This window comes from Myxine glutinosa, chromosome 9 (genome assembly GCF_964187855.1).
Source record: "Myxine glutinosa chromosome 9, kmMyxGlut1.1, whole genome shotgun sequence".
In the NCBI taxonomy this organism is placed as follows: domain Eukaryota; kingdom Metazoa; phylum Chordata; class Myxini; order Myxiniformes; family Myxinidae; genus Myxine; species Myxine glutinosa.
The window spans coordinates 37,606,540-37,628,834 of record NC_136269.1 but is presented as its reverse complement, the minus strand read 5'-3'; positions in this window follow the sequence as shown (position 1 = coordinate 37,628,834).

Genomic DNA, 22,295 nt, shown 5'->3' with positions numbered 1-22,295 from the left:
GCTGCAGCAAATGCAGTTGCGGTGGCTCGAGCTGCAGTTCAACTCTGGACTTCTTGGTTGGACTCAACTCCTTGGACTCCCTCTCGTCTCTCGGTAAAGGCTCATCTCCCGTCTGCCTGTCTGGTCCAAACCCTCACTCTTTCTTCTTTTCTCTCACTCCTCACCACCGCAACCACTGACCCTCCTCTGGCAACCGACTCAGACCAACTCATCTCTCGTTGCCACACCCCTGCCTTGGGTTATATAGGCCCCCGCCCCTCAACCTTTGCGAACCTCCCCCACCGCTCTTCCTCCACCCTCTGTAGCCAAACCCCTGGCTCATGGTTGGTCGAGCGGGGCTGGTTCACTCCTCCCCCTCTATGACGAGGTGGAGACACGCCTTTCTTCCCCAACCCTGCCTCGTGGCCAATGGCGGCAATTGGATCGGAGGGGAGGTAATATGGGCAATCGAGGCTTTTGGGGATGGGAAGGAAAGGGGGTCTATTCTCTTTCACTGGTGCAATGGAGTACTTTTAATTAATGGGAGACACAGCCTTATCCTAAAACACAGAATAAGAGATAACTATCAAAAGAAAAGATATATCGTGACCTACATGTATGTTTTTCTATGGACTAACTACGGGAACGCCCTTTGACCTTTATACAACCACAACGGAGGGAGGAGGGGTGATATTTTACAACAACCTTTTACAACAACCTTTTACAACAACCTTTTACAACATTTTACCACCACCACAAAATAAAAAAAAAACACATTCTCATATTCACAACACTGCACCCTCCTCCCCTTAGGCACGTCCCGGGCCTATTACTTTTACCTTAGTGTGGCATGTAGGTGTAGTTCCCTCTACTTTTAGCCTGACCCTGAGTGCGACAGTTTTAAAACATAAATAAATGTGTCCCGCTGCTCCATTGCACCCTGCCTAACAGACTTACGCCCACAGTTAACCGAATTGCGGAATGGTCTTCAAACTACACACTGACGGTGGGAAGCATTATTTACAATTGACGCTATTTTTATTTACAAAACTAACCCAGGACCTGTAATTGTTCTTTCTGGGGGGAGGACAGTCTGCTCTGCATCAATGCACCATTAAAGCACCCAAAAACGCACCAATACACACCCAAGCACCAATCGGTGCAGTCACCATTGTTCAATGAATAAAATAAAACCAACAAACCCAACCCTGCAGGTGTCTCTTGCTCTTCGGCTCCCTCTGCTGGTTATTATTATTTCTTCCAGTTGTTGTCATTTCCATTTTGCTTTGCTTACTGGCGGCCTATTTGTAATAAAGTGTGCCCAAGGTGTCCTTTTTATTTTCGTTTATTTATGGCCCACAGGGCCGACTAGTGTGGTTCACCTGTGGGGCATCGGGGCCCTGTGGCCAAGGTCCGCCAGCAAGATTTCGGGCCCTCATGGCCGGTTCCAGCAGAGGGGCCTTGCCCCAACCCATGGGGTCCATAAGTGGTGCTCGGCCACTGACATGTGGTCCATAATGTGGTGCATCGATGCAGACAGCTGGTTCTGGGAATTTCGGGCGCACAATGGCCGACCCACACACGCTCCCCTCGGCGCCCAACGGCGCTCAGGTCCTCATGTGGGAGACAAAAAGGGGGGACAAGACAGATGAGCGAGGGGTAAGGTCTCAAGGGTACACATCAAAAAGGCAATGCAAGGCGAAATGCGTACGGAGGGCGAAGTGAGAAAGCTCGTCCCTACCGTACGTCACCCCCCTGTCACCTACACTACCCTTGCTCTTACCCCATATTTACAAAATCTACCCATTTACAAATTCGTCACTACTGTCACGTCTTCCCCATATTTCCCTTATACCAAATTCGTCACCACAATCCCTCTACTTCAAAATTTGCCATCATCAAATTCATCATCAATCCTCATAAGGAGGCAGAGATGGAACATCAAAGCACAATGTCACACCCACGTCATGATGCGTCTCACAATCCAAACATTTGCATCATAAAAAATAATCAAAACATGGCATGGTGTGGAGTTACCTGTCACCTCCGGTGAGTGGGTGCAGATGGTGCGAGGAGATCCTCCATCCTAACTATCCTCTAAATGACTTTAACACACTTTACACTACCCGGGGTCTTTCTCCGGCCAAACCATTGGCCCTCTTACACTATGGGTTCTAAAAACCAATTCCCATTGGCCAAACTGTGGTGCTTTTCAATTTGGGGTCTCACTCCCCCGATTCATCTCCCGGTGCCCTCGCACAATTTCTGGGCCGCGACGTGTAGCTCTCCCAACAGGTCTACCCACCTGCACACCTCCACCACTGTAGTTGCCACCCGAGCTTACCTAGCTCCTCACCCTAACCTAACTAACTGGGGACAGCCCCTCTCCTGGCTCTGTCACCCCTTGGTGCCCTCTGGCACTGGGCTACCCGGGTCCGTCCTCCGGATCCTCGGGCCCCATCCACACAACTACTACCGGCTCCCAGAGCCCACCTGCGGCCTCACCTGGCCGACATCCTTACAGTGGTGGAGTGCCCAAACCAACTACACACACTAACAGGCTACACGCCCAGCCATTTCCACAACACCAACGCACCCATCCACATACCATTCTGTCACCCGCACCACAGATGCCAATATCCAACCACAATTTACCTGTACCCTCTACCTAACACTTACACTACCCGCCCCGGGTATCCGTGATGGGGGTCCACTCTTCCCCCATTCACACCTTCGCACCATCCACTCCACTCCACAATTTCCACCATACTCACTCCACGACCATCCATTCCAATACTCCATACCATTTATTCCATGCACCTGTCTTTCATTCACCTGTCGTTGCACACCTGTGCAATCTCACCTGGTGCCACCTGCACCCTCCTCCTCTTTCTGGACCAGTTGGTCAACGCAACACACATCACCATCACTCACTCATACACTGCTCCACACACCTGTTCAGTTGCACACCTGTGCAATCACACCTGTTCCATTCTCACCTGTTCAATCCTCACACACACGGCATCATCTCAGCTAACTTCTCCCCTCTGAAACTTGCGCTTCCCAGTCGTCCCTTTAAACTATTGCGCTCCCACGTCATTATCATCCATACTAATCTACCTGCGTCCCCACTACAGGTATCAGTCACTAACTAAACTTAACGTCACCTAATGTCAATCTTCGCTAGATCCCTACACACCATATCCTAACCCACCCGGGCTAGTTTTCCACTGCCATACACCCCCTAAGCTAGTGCTCCTTTGCCCCCACCTTGTGAGGGATGACAGAGTTGCCATCCCACCACAGCGGGGCATCTCTCACTATCAATTTTGTTCGTCCAAATCCAACAATTCAAAAATTTTCCATTTACTGCCAATTCCATTCACTTTTCTAAATTTCGTTTTAAATCACTATCACTATCACCATCACCCGTCTACTTATTACATCCTCTCGGTGCGCCAATTCACATCTACAGCCCGGCTTCGTACAGCCGAGCAATGAACGCGGGTCGTTTTGTGCCAGCGGCTGGATACGTCCCGCATTCGGGGCAGGGACGGAGGCTTACCCGGGCCGAGATCCCATGCACCACTTCGGCGTGGAGCCATCCAATGTCCCGATCTCGACCTGCCGGCACGTCTCAATAGAAAGTGGTCGCCATGACGACCCTTCCTATCGAGCTGCCCGCTCCGCCTTGTGGAGCCCGGACGCGGCCGCTCCACGCGAGGCCCAGCGTGGATCGCGCACGGCGGTCCTTTCGAACCCGCCGTGGCTCGGATCTCCGCTGGTTCTCGCGGCACGCGAAGCCCGGCACGCACCGAGGGCCCGATCCGGCTAAAAGTCGACCTAACCTTTAACCCGGTTACCGTCGACGCTTCACCTGCAGGCTTACATGCATACGCTACCTCTTTCTTGCTCATACATGCAGCCGTTCCCATTCTCCTCGTACCTTTTCTTTCACACCTCGGTACACTCACTCCGCTCACCGACTTGGTCACACACCTGACCACCGAACACTTTGGCACACATTCGTTGCTCGCACACCTCACCAATACACCGCTTCGCGCCCCTTTCTCGGTCACCTCCTTTGTGACGATCACAGGTGTGCTCTCACCCGCACACCCAACCACGTGCCTCACTACCAACTCAAATGTGCCTTCCCACACACGCTCTACCATTCCAGGTGTGCATCCTTCCATCCCAGGTGTACATCCTCGCCCACCTGTCACAACCAGCTCACGCTCCGTTTCACTCTCACTACTCTCACCTCCACTCTCAGTCGCGCACTCACCCTTACTCTTGACAGCATGCGCTTTCCCCATGCACCCGTCCGTTACACACCTTTCTCGCGCATCCTCCCGCGCACACTTTTTTTTTTTTTTTTTTTTTTTTTTTTGTATACAACATCGAGGCTCGTGTAAGAGCTAACATTAATGACAAAAAAACAAACGGACACATAAGACAAAATAAAGGGAGCGAGAGACCAGATGGGGAGAGGGGGAAGCACACAAGTACAACATTTGAGAGCAGGGACATCGGGAGATCTGTGGGAGGGAGAGGGCTCGTCTTTGGAGATGTGGTCAGCCACTCCTCGTGCTTCTCGAATGTGATGAGGTGTGCACTTCTTCGTTACTTCCTCCGTAACACTCACCACAGGCATGCATTCTCCCTTACTCTTGACAGCATGCGCTTTCCCCATGCACCCGTCCGTTACACACCTTTCTCGCGCGTCCTCCCGCGCACACTTTTTCGTTACTTCCTCCGTAACACTCACCACACCGCGCTTCCCTGTGCTCCCTCGCACACGCGCTTCGACCAATTCACTCTTGACGGCACACTCACTCCTCGGCGTGCACTTTTTCCTCACACACCCCATGGTCGGACATTCTCGCACACCCCTTTTTTCGCACACCTGTCCTGTCACACACCTCACCAACGGCCTTTCACGAACACCCGGATCCAAACCAATCCCCAAGCCGACTGAATCTCCCCTCACATCATGTACATTGCCACTCACCTCCGTACCTCGTCGCACCTTCTCTGCCACCTGCAAACTTTTTATTTGGTTAGTGAGCACCGCATCATGATTTGAACACAGACCTTGTACACATTCCATCACCTCCTCCCGGATTTCTCTCTTAGTTTCTGTCCGTCCCTTCTTAATTTCACTCACCTCTTCTCCCACTTCCTCTAATTTTTGTTTAACCTCTTTTATTTCCCGGTGCGTCTCCTCAAGTTCGTCCTCTAAGGCTACCGTGACCGTTTCTACGTGCGTCCTTACCTCCCGGTCCTTCGTCTCCATTGCTTCTGTCACCTCTTCCACCCTCATTGTCAGTTCCTCCCGTACCATCTGACATTGCCTCTGCGTCGCTATTAATTCGTTTTTAATTTCTTTTTGTGTCGCCTTTAACCCTCCGAGTACCGCAGTGTTCTTTTGAACCTGCTCCACTAACTTAGTTTGTCCCTCTGTCAGCTGCTCCACCTCCTCCGTCAGATCTTCTATTCCCCCCTGTAACTTTGCCGTATTATTTCTCACCTCTTTCTCTATACGCTTTTCGCCTCGCTTTACCTCCTCGCGCAGCCCCGAGACCTCCTCACTCACCCCTCGTCGTATTTCCTCCATCTGGTTCCCCATCTGTTCGATTTCCCGGGCGGATTGTTCCCCTATTTCCCGCAATTTGTCCTCCATCCTATTTTCTAACCCCTCTAACCCATTTTTCACTCCCTCTATTTGATTCTCTTGAGCGGCCATTCTGTTTTCTACCCCCGTTAACCCATTCTTTACTTCTTTTATCCCGTTGTCTAACCCCTCAAATTTCTTTTCTAATCCCTCACAGGTACCCCTCATTTGGCCCTCCAATCGCTCACCCTGAGCATCCATCCGGTTCCCCATTACCCCTGGTTCATGGTTGGTCGAGCGGGGCTGGTTCACTCCTCCCCCTCTATGACGAGGTGGAGACCCGCCTTTCTTCCCCAACCCTGCCTCGTGGCCAATGGCGGCAATTGGATCGGAGGGGAGGTAATATGGGCAATCGAGGCTTTTGGGGATGGGAAGGAAAGGGGGTCTATTCTCTTTCACTGGTGCAATGGAGTACTTTTAATTAATGGGAGACACAGCCTTATCCTAAAACACAGAATAAGAGATAACTATCAAAAGAAAAGATATATCGTGACCTACATGTATGTTTTTCTATGGACTAACTACGGGAACGCCCTTTGACCTTTATACAACCACAACGGAGGGAGGAGGGGTGATATTTTACAACAACCTTTTACAACAACCTTTTACAACAACCTTTTACAACATTTTACCACCACCACAAAATAAAAAAAAAACACATTCTCATATTCACAACAATATATAATGTATATATATGTATATATATATATATATATATATATAATGTATATATATGTATATATATATATATATAATGTATATATATGTGTATATATATATATATAATGTATATATACACTAAGAATTAAGTTAAGCACCCCTACACAACGAATTAAGGTAAGCACCCCCTAATATATATTCTTTGTGTATATGTATACATTGGCATATATTCTAAGGTATGTGAGATCAAATAATGATTGGTATGACATTAGCAATTATCCATTGATGAAATTGAGTGATCAAAGTGAAAAAAAGTGATTGGTTGAGTCAGTGATCCGATCACGTGGGTCCTACACACGTTATTGACGCAAAGATCGCTAGAGGTCTTCTCAGAACAATGACTGTACGTTAGAAAACATAAACGTCATCCACACTGTCCGTGATGGACCTATAGCTCCATACTTAAATTGAGGTGAAAATATGCCTAAAATTCCCAAAAAATTTCACCTTAAATTATTCAGAATAAAATATTGAAAACGGCATGATTGTTATGTTTTTATGTGACCATAATATCACTTCTCCAGAAAATATAGCAATATCATGGGTATATTACACTGTTTTGACGACAACAAACTTGTAATGTGCGAGGTTGTAAAAAAACGGGGGGGGGTGCTTAACTTAATTCTTTGTGTATATATGTATATATATATATATATAATGTATATATATGTATATATATATATATAATGTATATATATGTATATATATATATATAATGTATATATATGTATATATATATATATATATATATATATATATATAATGTATATATATATATATATATATATAATTATAATATTATAGTGTCCCCGGGTTTAAGACCCCAAGAGGACGAATGGCCGAAACGAGCTTTACTCCGAAGCATATACGCAACTTGGCGGTATTATCTTTTCCCGGCGCATGCGGGAAGGTTTGAAGCCTTATCTGATCGGAACACACGTAGGCCGTAGGGGTTAATCAGAACCCACAAACACAAAGATGGGACAGCAAAATCATGATGACAAATGATGATGGGTGATTATGATGATGATGTCTGCTTATGATGATGATGATGATGATCATCAAAATCATGATGACAAATGACATGATGATGACAAAATCATGATGATGGGACAAAACAGGTTTTGTTTATATTGCACCGAGGTCCAGGAGGAACGTCATTTCGTTCCATTCTATACTGTATTGTATATGGATGGGATGACAATAAGGATTATCAAATTGAATTGAATTGAAGTGAAAATCCACAAATTTTTATTTTTATTTTTTTTGGGGATACAAGATCGAGGCTCGTGAAAGAGCTAACATTAATCAGACAAAAAGTCAAACCGACACACAAAACACAAAAAAACAAGGGGAGCGGCAGACAAGATGGGAAGAGAGGGGGAAGGACACAAACACAACATTTGAGAGCAGGGACATCGGGAGGACTTGGGGGGAGGTGGGAGAGGTATAAAACATATGAACACTGCAAGGACTCTGGGGTGAATTACTGGGGGTAGAAAAGATCAAGGTTTTGGATGGGGGAAGATAAGAGATGGTGGTGAACAGCTGGTTTAAAGACCTGGAGGGAGGAGTGGGATTGAAGGGAGTGTGGGAGTTTGTTCCAGAGGCGGGAGAAAAGGGGAATGAAAGAGTGAAGGTGAGCAGAGAGCCTAGATTTTGGCAGTTTAACCATAAGAGGGTTGCAGGCAGATCTTGTGCGACCTGAAGGAATATTGGGGGGACAGAGCACAGAGAGAGCTGGGGGAGCAAGGCCGGAGAGGAGTCGGTAGAAGACAGAAAGACCACCAACCTGCCTGCGGTGAGTGAGTGAAAGGCCCTTGGCGTTGACTTCATCGCAGGAGATTCCAATGATTCTGAAAGCTTTGGCCTCAACAGCATGAAGCCGAGCTAGGTGTGAGGCAGGAGCACCAGCCCAGAGGGGGGAACAGTATTCCATTGAGCTGTGGATGAAAGCCTTGCATGTGGTGAGGAGCTCAGGTGTGCCAAGGAAGGACTTCGCACGACGGAGGATGCCCAGTCGGCGACTGGCTTTGGAGGCCAGCTTGGAAATGTGATTTTCCCAAGAAAGATCATGGCACATAGTGAGACCCAAAAGCTTGAGCGACAGAACTTCTTGGAGAGGATTTTTGAGAAAGTAGATGGGAGGGTTTTCCAGTCGGTCCTTTCGAAGAGACATTGTAAGAGTGTGAGATTTGTCAGGATTGAAAGACATGTTCCACTTGTTTGAACAGTCTGTGATTTTGTCCAGGTCTGCAGAGAGTGAGGAGGCTGCAGACTGCCGATCTGAGGGATGAGGGATGGAGCAGCAGATAGTGGAGTCATCAGCAAAGAGACAGAGAGGATTTTCCAGAGAGTCGGAGAGATCATTGATGAAGACCAGAAATAGCACAGGGCCCAGAACACTACCTTTGGGAACTCCAGCCAGAACAGGAAGGGGAGATGAGAGAAATCCATTCAGGGCCACACGTTGCCTACGACCAGAGAGGAAGTCCGCAAGCCATGAGTGGAGATTTCCATGAATACCATAGGAGGTGAGTTTGGTGAGCAGAGCTGGGTGCCAGACCGTATCGAAGGCACGTGACATGTCAAGTGAGACGGCTCTCATTTCCTGTTTGGCATTGCGGACCTCCATCCATTGTTGAGACAGCAGAAGCAACATGTCCAGAGTAGAATGACCTGGTCTGAATCCAAATTGATGATCAGAGATCAAGCCATTGGAGAAGAGGAAGGATTTGATATCCGAAGCCATGATGGATTCCATGACTTTGCTGATAATTGGGAGCAGGCTGATTGGTCTGTAGTTGCAAGGATCTGTTTTTGTACCTTTTTTGTGTAAAGCTGTAATGTTTGCTGATTTCCAAGATGCTGGCAGATGACCTTGAGCAAAAGAGAGGGTGAAAAGAACAGAGAGAGGGTGAGATAGAGCGGCAGAGCAGGATTTTAGGACCCGTGGGCTGATGCCATCTGGTCCGGTTGCAGAATCAGAGTCGAGGTTTGATAAAAACTTATCCACCTTGTCAGGAGAGAAGGACACAGAGTCCAGGAGCAGTTGGGTTCGACTGGGAAAGGTGGGAACAGAGAGAGATGGGTTTGGGACACAAGATTTTGAGGCAAACACAGAGTTGAGGCATTCGGCTTTGTCACGTGCGGTGTCAACTGTGCAGCCATTTGAGGTAAGGGAGAGGTTGGAGGGGGAACAAACACCAGAAACGGATTTGACCAGACACCACCAGGATTTGGAGGAAGGAGACAGGGTTGAGAGTTCAATCTTGAGTGTGGAGAGATAGTGCTTCCTGGCACTCCTGAGGGTAGAAACACACTTGTTTCGAGCTTGGTGGAAGGAACTGAGATTGCCTTCAGTTGGATTTGCCTTTGAAGACGCAAAGGCAAGTTGTTTCAGGGCAACTGCCTCACCACAAGATTCAGTGTACCATGGATGGGAGGAAGGGTAAGACAACTGAAGACGAGATGGGATAAATCTGTGCATGAGAGAGAGCCGTTTGCTTTGGAAGAATTCCCAGGAAGAATTGATGTCAGAGGCATTGGAGATGGGAGACCAGTCCAGTTGATTGATGGCTGCTTGCAGACCGTGCCAGTCGGCCTGAGTGAAATGCCAGACTCGTCGGCGCTGAGGAGGCTCTCTGAGAATGGCCAGTGAGATGTCCACTTTAACAAGCACATGATCAGAAGAACCGATTGGAGCAGAAGAAGAGCAGCAGACATTTGCAGGGAAGTTAGTCATAACCAAGTCCAGAAGAGAAGATACTCCATTGACTGAGATCCGGGTCGGGAAATTGACAGATTGTGTCAGTCCCAATGAGTCACCGAAGTCCTTTGCTGAGGTGCCATTGCTGGTGAGAGATGAACCCACACCCAGCCAGCTGGCATGATGACAGTTGAAGTCGCCACATATGAGGAAGAGAGAGTTTGGATGAGTTGATAGAAGTTGGTCCATGTTGTCCGACAGCGAAATGTAAATGGAGTCATCACTGTTTGGAGGACGGTACAGAACACATATGAACAAAAGGTGGGAGCGAAGAGGAAGCCGTAGCCAGAGGTACTCCTGTGGGTGCCGGTGGGGTGGAGAGAGGGCAGTGCAGGGAGAGTGAGGAAGAGAGTTTTTGATAAAGATAGCCACCCCACCACCAGGACGAGGCTCAGGTTTATCATACCGGAGGAGGGAGTAACCAGGAAGAGATATTAAAGAATCAGAGACATCTTGAAGGAGGAAAGTTTCTGTTAAGCAGATCAACTCTGGATTGTCGGAAGCAACCTGAATGGAGAGATCAATCAGGTTTGAGCGAAGGCCCCGGATGTTTGAGGTCCATACCGTTAGTGAGGAGAGAGGGGGAGCATCGGGTGCAGGACAGGGGAGGGGAGGGGTAGGGTCAGATGAAGGGTGAGAGGGGGATGTAGGAAGAGCAGTTGATAGTGTGTCAGAGATTACAGAAGAGTTACAAGAAAGGGAAGGATGAGGAGGACGAAAGGTTTGATGGTGATGGGATGAGGCACAGTGAGGGTTTGTTTGAGGGGGGACAGGGGAAAGTAGAAGGTTGGGGGAGGTGGAGGTATGACATAGAAGGGAGACGAAGTGGGGAGGAGGCAGCTTTGAGAAGGAGTGGGAGGAGGGAGAATTTGGGAGGGATGGTTGGGGGGGAGATTTGAAGGGCAGGGGTTGGGGGAGAGTTTTGAATGGGAGGGGCAAGGGGGGAGTTTAGGAGGGGAGGGGCAAGGGGGGACATTTGGAGGGGAGGGGCAAGGGGGGAGTTTAGGAGGGGAGGGGCAAGGGGGGAGTTTAGGCGGGGAGGGGCAAGGAGGGAGTTTAGGAGGGGAGGGGCAAGGGGGGAGTTTAGGAGGGGAGGGACAAGTGGGGAGATTCGGAGGGGAGGGGAAAGTGGGGAGATTCGGAGGGGAGGGGCAAGGGGGGAGTTTAGAAAGTGGATGATTAATGAAAGATGAACATATATAACAAATTGGGTTTGTTGTGATTTTCAAGTTAGCGATTCGTTTAAGAACGATGGAGGAGGGATGGAATGAATGAGAATTTAGAGCATGGAGTGATTTGGAATCATAAGTGATTGAATATTTTTTTGAAATGGAATGAGTTGAAGAGGAAATTGAAAGGAGCCTTTTAAATAAGAAGAAAAACAGCGTGTTGTAATAAACCACTGAATAAAACACTGAAGGGGGTAGTTTAAACATATTTAAACAGAACTGTGAAGAACAATCTTACATTCACAAAAATACCAATGGGGAGAGGAAGCCTAGAGCGACGACCACGAGTCACTTGAACAGGGCAAAAGGTGGAAGGCAAGGGGAAAATGGGGGGCGGGGCGAGACAGCGCACGTGGGCAGAGGCAAAAGCACACGAGGAGAAAAGGAAATAAAAGTTGTTTTTTTGTTTGTCTTTGTTTTTGGGGGGGGGGGGTGGGGGTTACAACGTTAGACAAATAGTAGATGTTCAGTGAAAGTTTGGGGGAGAAGGGAAAAATCAAAAAACCTAGCAAAACCAGCAAGGGAAGAACAAACTTCGACGGGGGAAGCCTGAGGCTGCAAGGCCTCACACCCCGCGTGGCAAACAAACGGTTAATTTATTAGATACAAGGAAAGTAAAATTCGACAACAAATGATGTCATGAAAATAAATGCAAATAACAATAAAAGGTGAGGTAAAAACTATGATTCCTAAATGAGATGTCTCCATTCAGATTTGTATACAAACCAGGGGAAAACGAAAGTTAAGAATATAAATTCTTAACTTTCGTTAAGAATTAATCAAGATTGTCTGGATTGTCGGAGAGACAGGGAGAGACAGCCATGAGTCGTCAGGGGTCAGGGGATCATGGCTTGCCGGTTGCTCGTCACCTCCAAACCACCATGCGGGAAATGCACAAAATGGTGCGGAGTGCGCTCTTCGATGTCTAGAGAAAACACGACGCGGATTCACCCCAGATCCACCTTGTTTGAAATTCCAACTTATTTCCTGGAAATCCTGGCAGTGTCCATATGTTTATACCTCTCCCACCCCCCCCCCCTTCACATGCCTCCCCCCCTTCACATGCCTCCCCCCCTTCACATGCCTCCCCCCCAAAGCCCTCTCCCTCCCACAGATCTCTCGATGTCTCCATGTCTCTCGGTCCCTGCTCTCAAATGTTGTGTTTGTGTCCTTCCCCCTCTCTCCCCATCTTGTCTACCGCTCCCGATGTTATTTGTTTTATGTGTCTGTTTGTCTTTCTGTGTGATTAATGTTCGCTCTTTCACGAGCCTCGATCTTGTATACAAAAAAAAAAAAAAAAAAAAAAAAAAAAATGATGCTGTGGTAATCGGCCGGCACTCATATTTGCGTTCCCAAATGGCTGGTAAGGCTTGCCGGTTGCTCGTCACCTCCAAACCACCATGCGGGAAATGCACAAAATGGTGCGGAGTGCGCTCTTCGATGTCTAGAGAAAACACGACGCGGATCCAGTCCACCGCCAACGTCGATCATGTGCCTTGTAGCTTCAACTGTTCCGAACCGCTGTTTCTCACCAGCCCTTTCCCAAGAGCACACACGAACCAAAGACCACACACATGTGACCAAGCCGAAACAAGGAGGAAATGCGACCTCCTCCAACTAGCGCCAGCACAGAGTGAGAGAGAAAAATGGCGAGACCGTGTTCTTCTTTCCTGCTCTCCCGAATGTTCCTTGATGACGTTACACTCTTTGGAAAATCAGGAAGGCTGGGCGTGGCCCCCTAGCCATGAGTCGTCAGGGGTGGAGTCAAATCTCCGTTCGAGAATGTTCGGATGACGTCGAAGGCCGTGAGGCGGGGCTTGCGTGCCGATCGGCAAATGTCCCGGGTTTTTCGTGCCTGGCGGCGCTGTGAGCGACTGAGTCCATTTGTCCAGGACAACCCAACTTGAAAGCCCGCTTGGAGTTTGCAAAAAAGCACCGAAAGGACTCTCAGACTGTGAGAAACAAGATTCTGTGGGCTTTCCTGTGTTTTTCACTGAGGAGAGGCTTCTGTTTGGCCACTCTGCCATAAAGCCCAGATCGGTGGAGTGCTGCAGTGATGGTTATCCTTCTGGAAGTTTCTCTCATCGCACACAGGATCTCTGGAGCTCAGCCAGAGTGACCATCGGGTTCTTGGTCACCTCTCTTACCAAGGCCCTTCTCCCCCGATTGCTCAGTTTGCCCGGGCGGCCAGCTCTCGGAAGAGTCCTGGTTGTTCCAAACTTCTTCCATTTAAGAATAATGGAGCCACTGTGCTCTTGGGAACCTTCAATGCAGAATAATTTTTTTTAGTAGGCTTCCCCAGATCTGTGCCTCGACACAATCCTGTCTCTGAGCTCTGCAGGCAGTTCCTTCAAACTCATGGCTTGGTTTTTGCTCTGATATGCATTGTCAGCTGTGAGACCTTATATAGACAGGTGTGTGCCTTTCCAAATCATGTCCAATCAATTGAATTTACCACAGGTGGACTCCAATCCAGGTGTAGAAACATCGCAAAGATGATCAAGAGAAATGGGAGGCACCTGAGCTAAATTTCAAGTGTCATAGCAAAGGGTCTGAATACTTATATCAATGTGATATTTCAGTTTTTTATTTTTAATAAATTTGCAAAACTTTCTAAAATCCTGTTTTCTCTTTGTCATTATGGGGTATTGAGTGTAGATTGATGAGGGAGAAAAAGAATTTAAACGATTTCAGCATAAGGCTGCAACATAACAAAATGTGAAAAAAGTGAAGGGGTCTGAATACTTTCTCAATGTATGTGTGTAATGTATGTATGTATGTTTGTGTTTATGTATGTGTATGTATGTATATGTATATATGTGTATGTATATTACAGTCATGTGAAAAAGTAAGTACACCCCATGTAAAATTTTGACTTTTTCAACATATTTCAACATACAGCTATTTGATCTCATTCAACAATATTGAGAGATAAAGGTGATATAGTATAACAAATATCATGAAACATTTACATTTTGTAGTCCATTGTATAATTTAAATAAACATAAATGCAAATTTCGCATGTGGAAAAAGTAAGTACACCCTTGGCTCTAATAGGTGGTATTGCCCCCTTTGGCATAAACAACCTCAAGTAGGCATTTCTTATAACTGTCTACCAGTCTCTGACATCGAGTGGAAGAAATTTTTGCCCACTCCTCCATGCAGAATTCTTTCAGCTGTGCAATGTTTGAGGGGTTTCTTGCATGCATAGCTCGTTTCAAATCCCCCCACAACATCTCGATGGGATTTAGATCCGGGCTTTGACTTGGCCATTCCTGAACCCTCCATTTCTTTCTTTTCAGCCATTCCTTGGTGGATTTACTGGTATGTTTAGGGTCATTGTCATGTTGCAAGGTCCACCTTTGGTTGATCTTCAACTTTCCAACAGATGGCCTCACATTATCCTCAAGCACCCTCTGGTACAATGAAGAATTCATCGTGGATTATATGATGGTGAGCCGCCCATGCCCTGATGCAGCAAAGCTGCCCCAAACCATAATATTTCCACCACCATGCTTTACAGTTGGTATCAGGTTCTTGTGGTCAAATGCTGTCTTTGGTTTTCGCCAAACATGTCTTCTGGTACTGTGGCCAAATAGCTCTACCTTTGACTCATCTGTCCAGAGCACATTGTTCCAGAAGTGCTGGTCTTTGCCTAGGTGTTCATTGGCAAACTTTAGTCTTGCCCTGATGTTCTTTCTGGACAGCAAAGGTTTCCTCCTGGCACACCTCCCATGTAGATCAAATTTGTGCAGCCTCTTTCTAATAGTAGACTCGTGCACTTTGACATCAACAGTGGCAAGAGCTACCTGTAGGTCCCGTGATGACATTCTGGGGTTCTTCGAGACTTCTTTCAGCATCTTGCGGTCTGCTCTCAGGCTGAACTTGCTGGGGCAGCCTGGCCTGAACAAGTTGGCAGTTGTTTGGAATCTTCTCCACTTGTAGATGATCTTCCGGACAGTCGAATGATTGATTTCAAATTGTTTGGAGATCTTTTAAAATCCCTTCCCAGACCCGTAGGCATCTATAACCTTCTTTCTGAAGGCCTCAGAGAGCTCTTTTGATCTGGGCCTGGTGACACCACACACTTCAACAACAAAGAGCAAACCAAACTAAATGTCTGAGGTTTAAATAAAACAGGTTCCTCCAAGATCGTCTCTAACAATGTTCTAATCGTTTGCACCTGAGCTGGTGCGCCTGATTCTAATTTTAGGTATTTGAAGTAGTGATAAATGTCGGGGTGTACTTACTTTTTCCACATGCGAAATTTGTATTTATGTTTATTTAAATTATACAATGGACTACAAAATGTAAATGTTCCATGGTATTTGTTATATTATATCACCTTTATCTATCAATATTGTTGAAATGAATATCAAATAGCTGTTTGTTGAAATATGTTGAAAAAGTCAAAGCTTTACATGGGGTGTACTTACCTTTTTCACGTGACTGTATGTGTGTATGTATGTATTGTCATGTGACTAGCTTGTGTGGTGAACAAACGTCGATCCACATAGAATGTCATGGTAAAAATTTCAAATCGGGGATCTTGGCTTGAATACCAGCACACAGAGGTTGGAATTTGGAGCCCACATCTTGAAAACCACAAATATTACAGAAATTGATAACCTTAATTGTACTGTGGTGCTGCTTATACATATTGGATGCAAATATGGGCCCCGCCCCTTGAGCACCCCTTACTCATCTCAGCTCCCCAGACTGCTCGCCCTTATGATCACCCACTCCCCTCCAATCTCCCTCCATCCATCCACTCTCAATTAATCAAACACGTGCTGCACTGTTTTCATTCCATTTTCCATCTTAAAGAGGGTGTACTTTCATGTGTTTCGTGAAGTTGTGTTGATTTTGTTACGTTTATGGGGATAGATAAGATAATATGGGAGGAAAAGTAGAATTGTGTTGAAATAGCATGGACCATGTGACGTGTAGGAGCATTTCGATGTACTAAGTAGGGAAAATGTAGCTTAAGGTTAGTGTTTAAATGTTCATCATATGAGGGATGATGTCGTGTTAATTAGTGATAGGATTTAAGGTTAATTTCCCCTTTACCTGAAACCCTCTGTGGCCATCTCGAAGTTATGACAATCGCCAGTCAAGTAAAACGACAGCCGGACAAGTTGTGCACGCTCCTTGGACACGATACAGCAAAGACCTGTCCAGGAGAGGCGGAGCTATCACGATTCGGTGGGTAGCACGGATGACCAAACGAGCTGTTACTTTGAGGCGTTGAATCAAATGGTGGATAATATGCATGGGGGAGCAAGAAGGAGAGAGGAAAAACCGGAGCCTTACCCGAACGGCTTCCACGATGCAGTCTTCACCTGTAATAAATAAACTCACACGAAACGGATTTAAAATGTACAAAAATAAATATTGGCTTTACTAGGAAATTGCCGGTACAAAATAAAACACGGTAACACAAAAATTTATATACGGAGCTCTCCCACACACAGAATGAAATGCGGACAATGGGAAATAGAACGGTAAAAGCAAAATGTGATATTTAATTGTACTTAGCTCGACTCAACCGGTTTGTCTCGTCAGAACTCGTCCAGGCCTTCATGGTAAAATGCTCTCGCTCTTTGATGGGAACCGCCCCTTCGTTGGCGGGAACCCAGGCCTTGCTGTGTGTTGCACTGCAGCGATCCAGCAACGTTCGTCCACCCGTTGCTCTTGCTTGGAAAGCAGCGGCTCTTCCTCCTCATGACCACCAGCAAGATATCAGCACACGGCCGCCCACGATGAGATCCAAAATCGGAGAAGAACCAGCAGGGCGTTGATGCGGAGAGAGATAAAAATGCGATCGTTCACCAACAAAGTTCAAAACGAGCAGGCACAAGAGGGAATCGGCCAGAGCGAGCAGCCAAGGAGAAGAGAGCAAAATGTCCGCTAGAGCGAAAAGCCAAGAAGAAGAGAGACAAATATCCGCTCACACGTTCCTTCACCACCCAGGCTCTGATGTCATCCTCATCCTAATCCAACCAGGCCATGCCAACTCGCCCTCTCCAGAACGTTCTCGCTGACGTCATCCTTCCACCAATCCCCGAGCGCCTCGCACTCCCTCGAACAAATCACTGCCCTTCTGGGCATGGCACTCGGCCCGCCTGTCCTGTGTGCTTCCCAAGTGGATGTAATTAGCGGCAGCGCTCAATGTCCTGGCTTCCAGTAGGTTTATAATTAGGGTGTTTAAATGTGGGATTTCTGCTAGTGTCTATGGTGTGGTGCCAAAAGGGACATAGGAAATAAATTACAGAGGTAACGACATGCAAGGGATAAATTATCCATAATCCCTGAGCTAATTAACATACACCACTGCTCGTAATGGGGACGAAGATGCACCTTACACGACATCCGGGCTAAACAAATTCCCTACTTATTACATGGTGGTTCTTCTTCTTCACAACAATCGGAGCATGCTAAGCTATTCACTCTACCTGCTTCTAAGGTAATCATTGTCTACCCCCTACAAATTTAGCAGTATGTGTGAATGTACATCTGAATATCATAGAACAACAGTGCCGGCCTGGTCTCCACCAAATTTTCCACATGTGTTGATAGTACTCATGGTCAGGTCATGGGCACAAATATAGAAAAACACCACTTTGAGGGATGGGACATGACTTGCCAATTGTCCCAAAGGGAGTGGGTGTTTCTAGTATCTGTAAATCCTGCACTTTGAACCAAGATGCAAGTGCTGAGCGTGGTGATATTAAATAATAAAATGTAACGAATGTATTTTTCCTCTGTCCTTTTTTTCCCCTTAATTTTCCTCTGTTTTTATTCTTCTTTTTTTTTCATTTCTGTTCTTGTAGTTCTCTAATGAGTGCCTCAACTCCCTTTGGTCTTGAACTCTTGATCTTTCACCCCTAATTTTGATCTTTGAAATTTGCCCAATGTTATGTATTCCCTCCATTCACCTGTGACCCTTGATCTTGGATCCAGTCCCTTGCTTTATCCCTTCACCCCCTTTCTGCCCCATCCACATTTTCTTATTTTGCTCTGACTGAGGACAAATCTCAACCGCACCTTGTTTCACACAACCTTTGAAATGTTTACAACTCTCAGTTGATAAATCCAAATTAAAACCTGTTAACCTTGCCCCCAAACGACTATCCCCAGTCTGTGACAACCTTCAGGAATTGATTTGTAGTTGTCCAGATATAAAACATAAAAACACAATTTGAGGAAATATTCATAAGTTTTGCATTTTTCATCAACTGACGATAAATTTCCTTTTTCAGTCAACTCCAAGACGTTTCCTTTTTAAGGATGATGTTTTAAGGATGGGGAATAATGTGGTGGTGGATGGAAAAGCAATTGCAATTTTGTGAGAGTGCACAGCACTGTGAGTCTCAACTCCTTAAACAAAGAAATTCAGTACAAGGCAAGTTTGACCCAGGAGAGCATTTGGCCCATCATTCCTGTCATACCCACAGCCTAGCCGGCCCACTTACTGCAGGTAGTGGTAATTACATGGCCATTCCAAATCGGGGAACTTGGCTTGAATACCAGCACACAGAGGCACACTCTTCCCGAAAGACACTGTGGCATCTTTAACATCCACAACCGAAATGTAGATGAGTTTGATGGGAAATTAGCCATCATGTTGCCTCAAAAGGCTTTCTCTATTGCCTATATCTTTAATATATCAGGTTGGAATTTGGAGCCCACATCTTGATAACCACAAATATTACAGAAATTGATAACCTTCATTGTACTGTGGTGCTCCTTATACATATTGGATGCAATAGGGGGCCCCTCCCCTTGAGCACCCCTTACTCATCTCAGCCTCCCAGACTGCTTGCCCTTATGATCACCCGCTCCCCTCCAATCTCCCTCCATCCATCCACTCTCAATTTCTCAAACACATGCTGCACTGTTTTCATTCCATTTTCCATCTTAAAGAGGGTGTACTTTTGTGTGTTTCATAAAGTTGTGTTGATTTTGTTACGTTTATGGGGGTAGATAAGATAATATGGGAGGAAAAGTAGAATTGTATAGAAATAGCATGGACCATGTGACGTGTAGGAGCATTTCGATGTACTAAGTAGGGAAAATAGCTTAAGGTTGTGTTTAAATGTTCATCATATGAGGGATGATGTCGTGTTAATTAGTGATAGGATTTAAGGTTAATTTCCCCTGTACCTGAAACCCTCTGTGGCCATCCCTAAGTTATGAGAACTGCCGGTCAAGCAAAACGGCAGCCGGAAAAGTTGTGCACGCTCCATGGACATGATACAGCAAAGACCTGTCCAGGAGAGGTGGAGCGACCGTGATTCGGTGGGCGGGGGAACAGGGCCAGCAGGCTATGCCTCCCGAGTGACGCAGCTGGATGATTTGGGCGAGCTCGAAGAAGCGGCTCCGTGATTGGTTCAGTGAGTGAGAGCGCGGGTGGCAGCAAGGAGATTCGCGATTGGCTCTGGCCTGTAAAGAAGAAGGCAGTTGGTTTTTGCTCAAGCAAGAACATGGGCCATTTTTGCGTCTTGAGAGAGAGTTGTTTTCCTTCAAGGATTGAGAGGGAGCTTGGACTTTTGGGCTCTTTGGGGGAGCTGGCAGCCACGTTGTCCTTCCCCAAATGTTGGAGAAAGGAAGAGGGCCATTTACCAGCCCGGGCTCGCCCACCAGCCCGATAGCGAGCGTGTCAGGCATGCGGAGTTCGACGTCGCAACCATTATGCCAAGCTTCCCGCGTGTGTGGCTCCGAGCCACCACCACAGCCAATCTCACCAACAGGACCAATTTTGGGGACAGCTAAGTGACAGAGAGGGAGCTTCTATTTTATTACTTTTCCCTATGTGTGTGGTATGTGTCTGATTTGAGGTACCACACACAAGCAGAGATGTTATATATGCCGTATATGCCGGAATTGTATATATATGCTGGTCCTAAGATTCACAGTATAATTTTTACCTCAGCCTTATTTTTCACTCCGTGCCTTATTTTGGTACCAATAATTATTGTTGCATTTTTGTTGTCTTGTTCCTGGCTTGGGTTTCGGATTAAACCTGTGTTTAGTGCAGTCAAACGCCTTTTGTCTCTTCCCTCTCGCATGCAATAACCATAATTGGGAGGTCATCTCAGGAGTTAAAGCTGGTTCGGCTCATCTGTCCAAGGCTGGTGTTCACGAGCTACGGACGCTATATATATATATATATATATATATATATATATATATATATATATATATATATATATATATATATATATATATATATATATATACACACATATACGCGATATACGATATACATATACGTGATTGTATATGTGTGTATATATATATATATATATATATATATATATATATATATATATATATATATATATATATATATATATATATATATATATATATATATATATATATATATATGTACATATGTATATATATATATTATATATATATATATTGTGAGTGCACAGCACTAGGCAACTATATATCTATATATATAAAACACAGTTTGTGTGTGTGTGTGTGTGTGTGTAATGTTACCGATAGACTCCTAAACGGAGAGGCTCACGTACTTTATATTTGGCACAGACATGGCCATTGAGCCTGGTAAGAACATGGCCGACCTAAAAATTGATTTCATAATATTTTTTAACCACATTTTTACCTCAGCGCATTTCAGTGAGGAATATTATGCACGGAATCTGACCGGTCACAGAGCAGCGCGCTGATTCGCTCAGAGCGATCACGTGATGTTCCTTGCCGCCATTAACTCAGTTACGCGTTCGCACGTATTTCAGAGCGAAAAGCAATTGCCTTTTTTCACATTTGAGCGAGGAACATTGCCATTCACACCACATAGGTTTTTTTTCCTTTCATCTTTAGATCCATATTTTTTGCCATAACGTAGCACATTATGGCTCTCTCGAGCTCGAGTTAGCCAATCACCTGGGAGCATGAGGCCACGCCCACGACACGACGCAGAGTTGCAATCGATCGCTCAGAGCGATCACGTGATGTTCCTTGCCGCATGATTGCGTTTTTTCACATTTCAGCGAGGAACATTGCCATTCACACCACATAGGTTTTTTTTTCTTTCATCTTTAGATCCATATTTTTTTTCAGCGAGGAATATTATACACGGAATCTGAATCGGTGGCAGAGCAGCGCGCTGATTCGACGATTTGCGCGCCCTCCCCCCTCCCCCTCCCATCCCCCCTCCCACTCCCCCTCCCCCCTCCCCTTCCCCCTCCCCTCCCCCCTCCCCCTCCCCCTCCCACCCTCTCCTCTCCCATCCCTCCCCCTCCCCCTCTCCCTCCCTCCCCCCTCCCCCCTCCCCCTCCCTCTCCCCCCTCTTCTCCATCACGTTTATACATGGAATGCCGGGTACTTCCCCCCCCTCTTCTCCCCTCCCCCCCTCTCCTCCCCTCCCCTCCATTCCCCTCCCCTCCTCTTCCCCCTCCCCTCCCCCGCCCTGAATGCCGGGTACTTTCCCCCCCTCTTCTCCCCTCCCCCCTCTCCTCCCCTCCCCCCTCTCCTCCCCTCCCCCCTCTCCTCCCCTCCCCCCATTCCCCTCCCCTTCCACCTCCCCTACCCCTCCCCCTCCCCCTCCCCCGTTCCCCTCCCCTCCTCTTTCCCCTCCCCTCCCCCGCCCGGCAATGCCGGGTACTTCCCCCCCTTCTCCCCTCCCCCCCATTCCCCTCCCCTCCTCTTCCCCCCCCTCCCCCTCCCACTCCCCCTCCCACCCCTGCCCCTCCTCCTCCCTCCCTCCCCCCTCCCCCTCCCCTCCCCTTCCCCCATCCCCCTCCCCCCTTCCCTCCCTCCACCTCCCCCCTTCCCCCCCTCCACCTCCCCCCTTCCCCCTCCACCTCCCCTCCCCCCTCCCCCTCCCCATCACCCTCCCCCTCTCCTCCCCTCCCCCCTCCCCTCCCCCCACCCCCCTCTTCTCTCC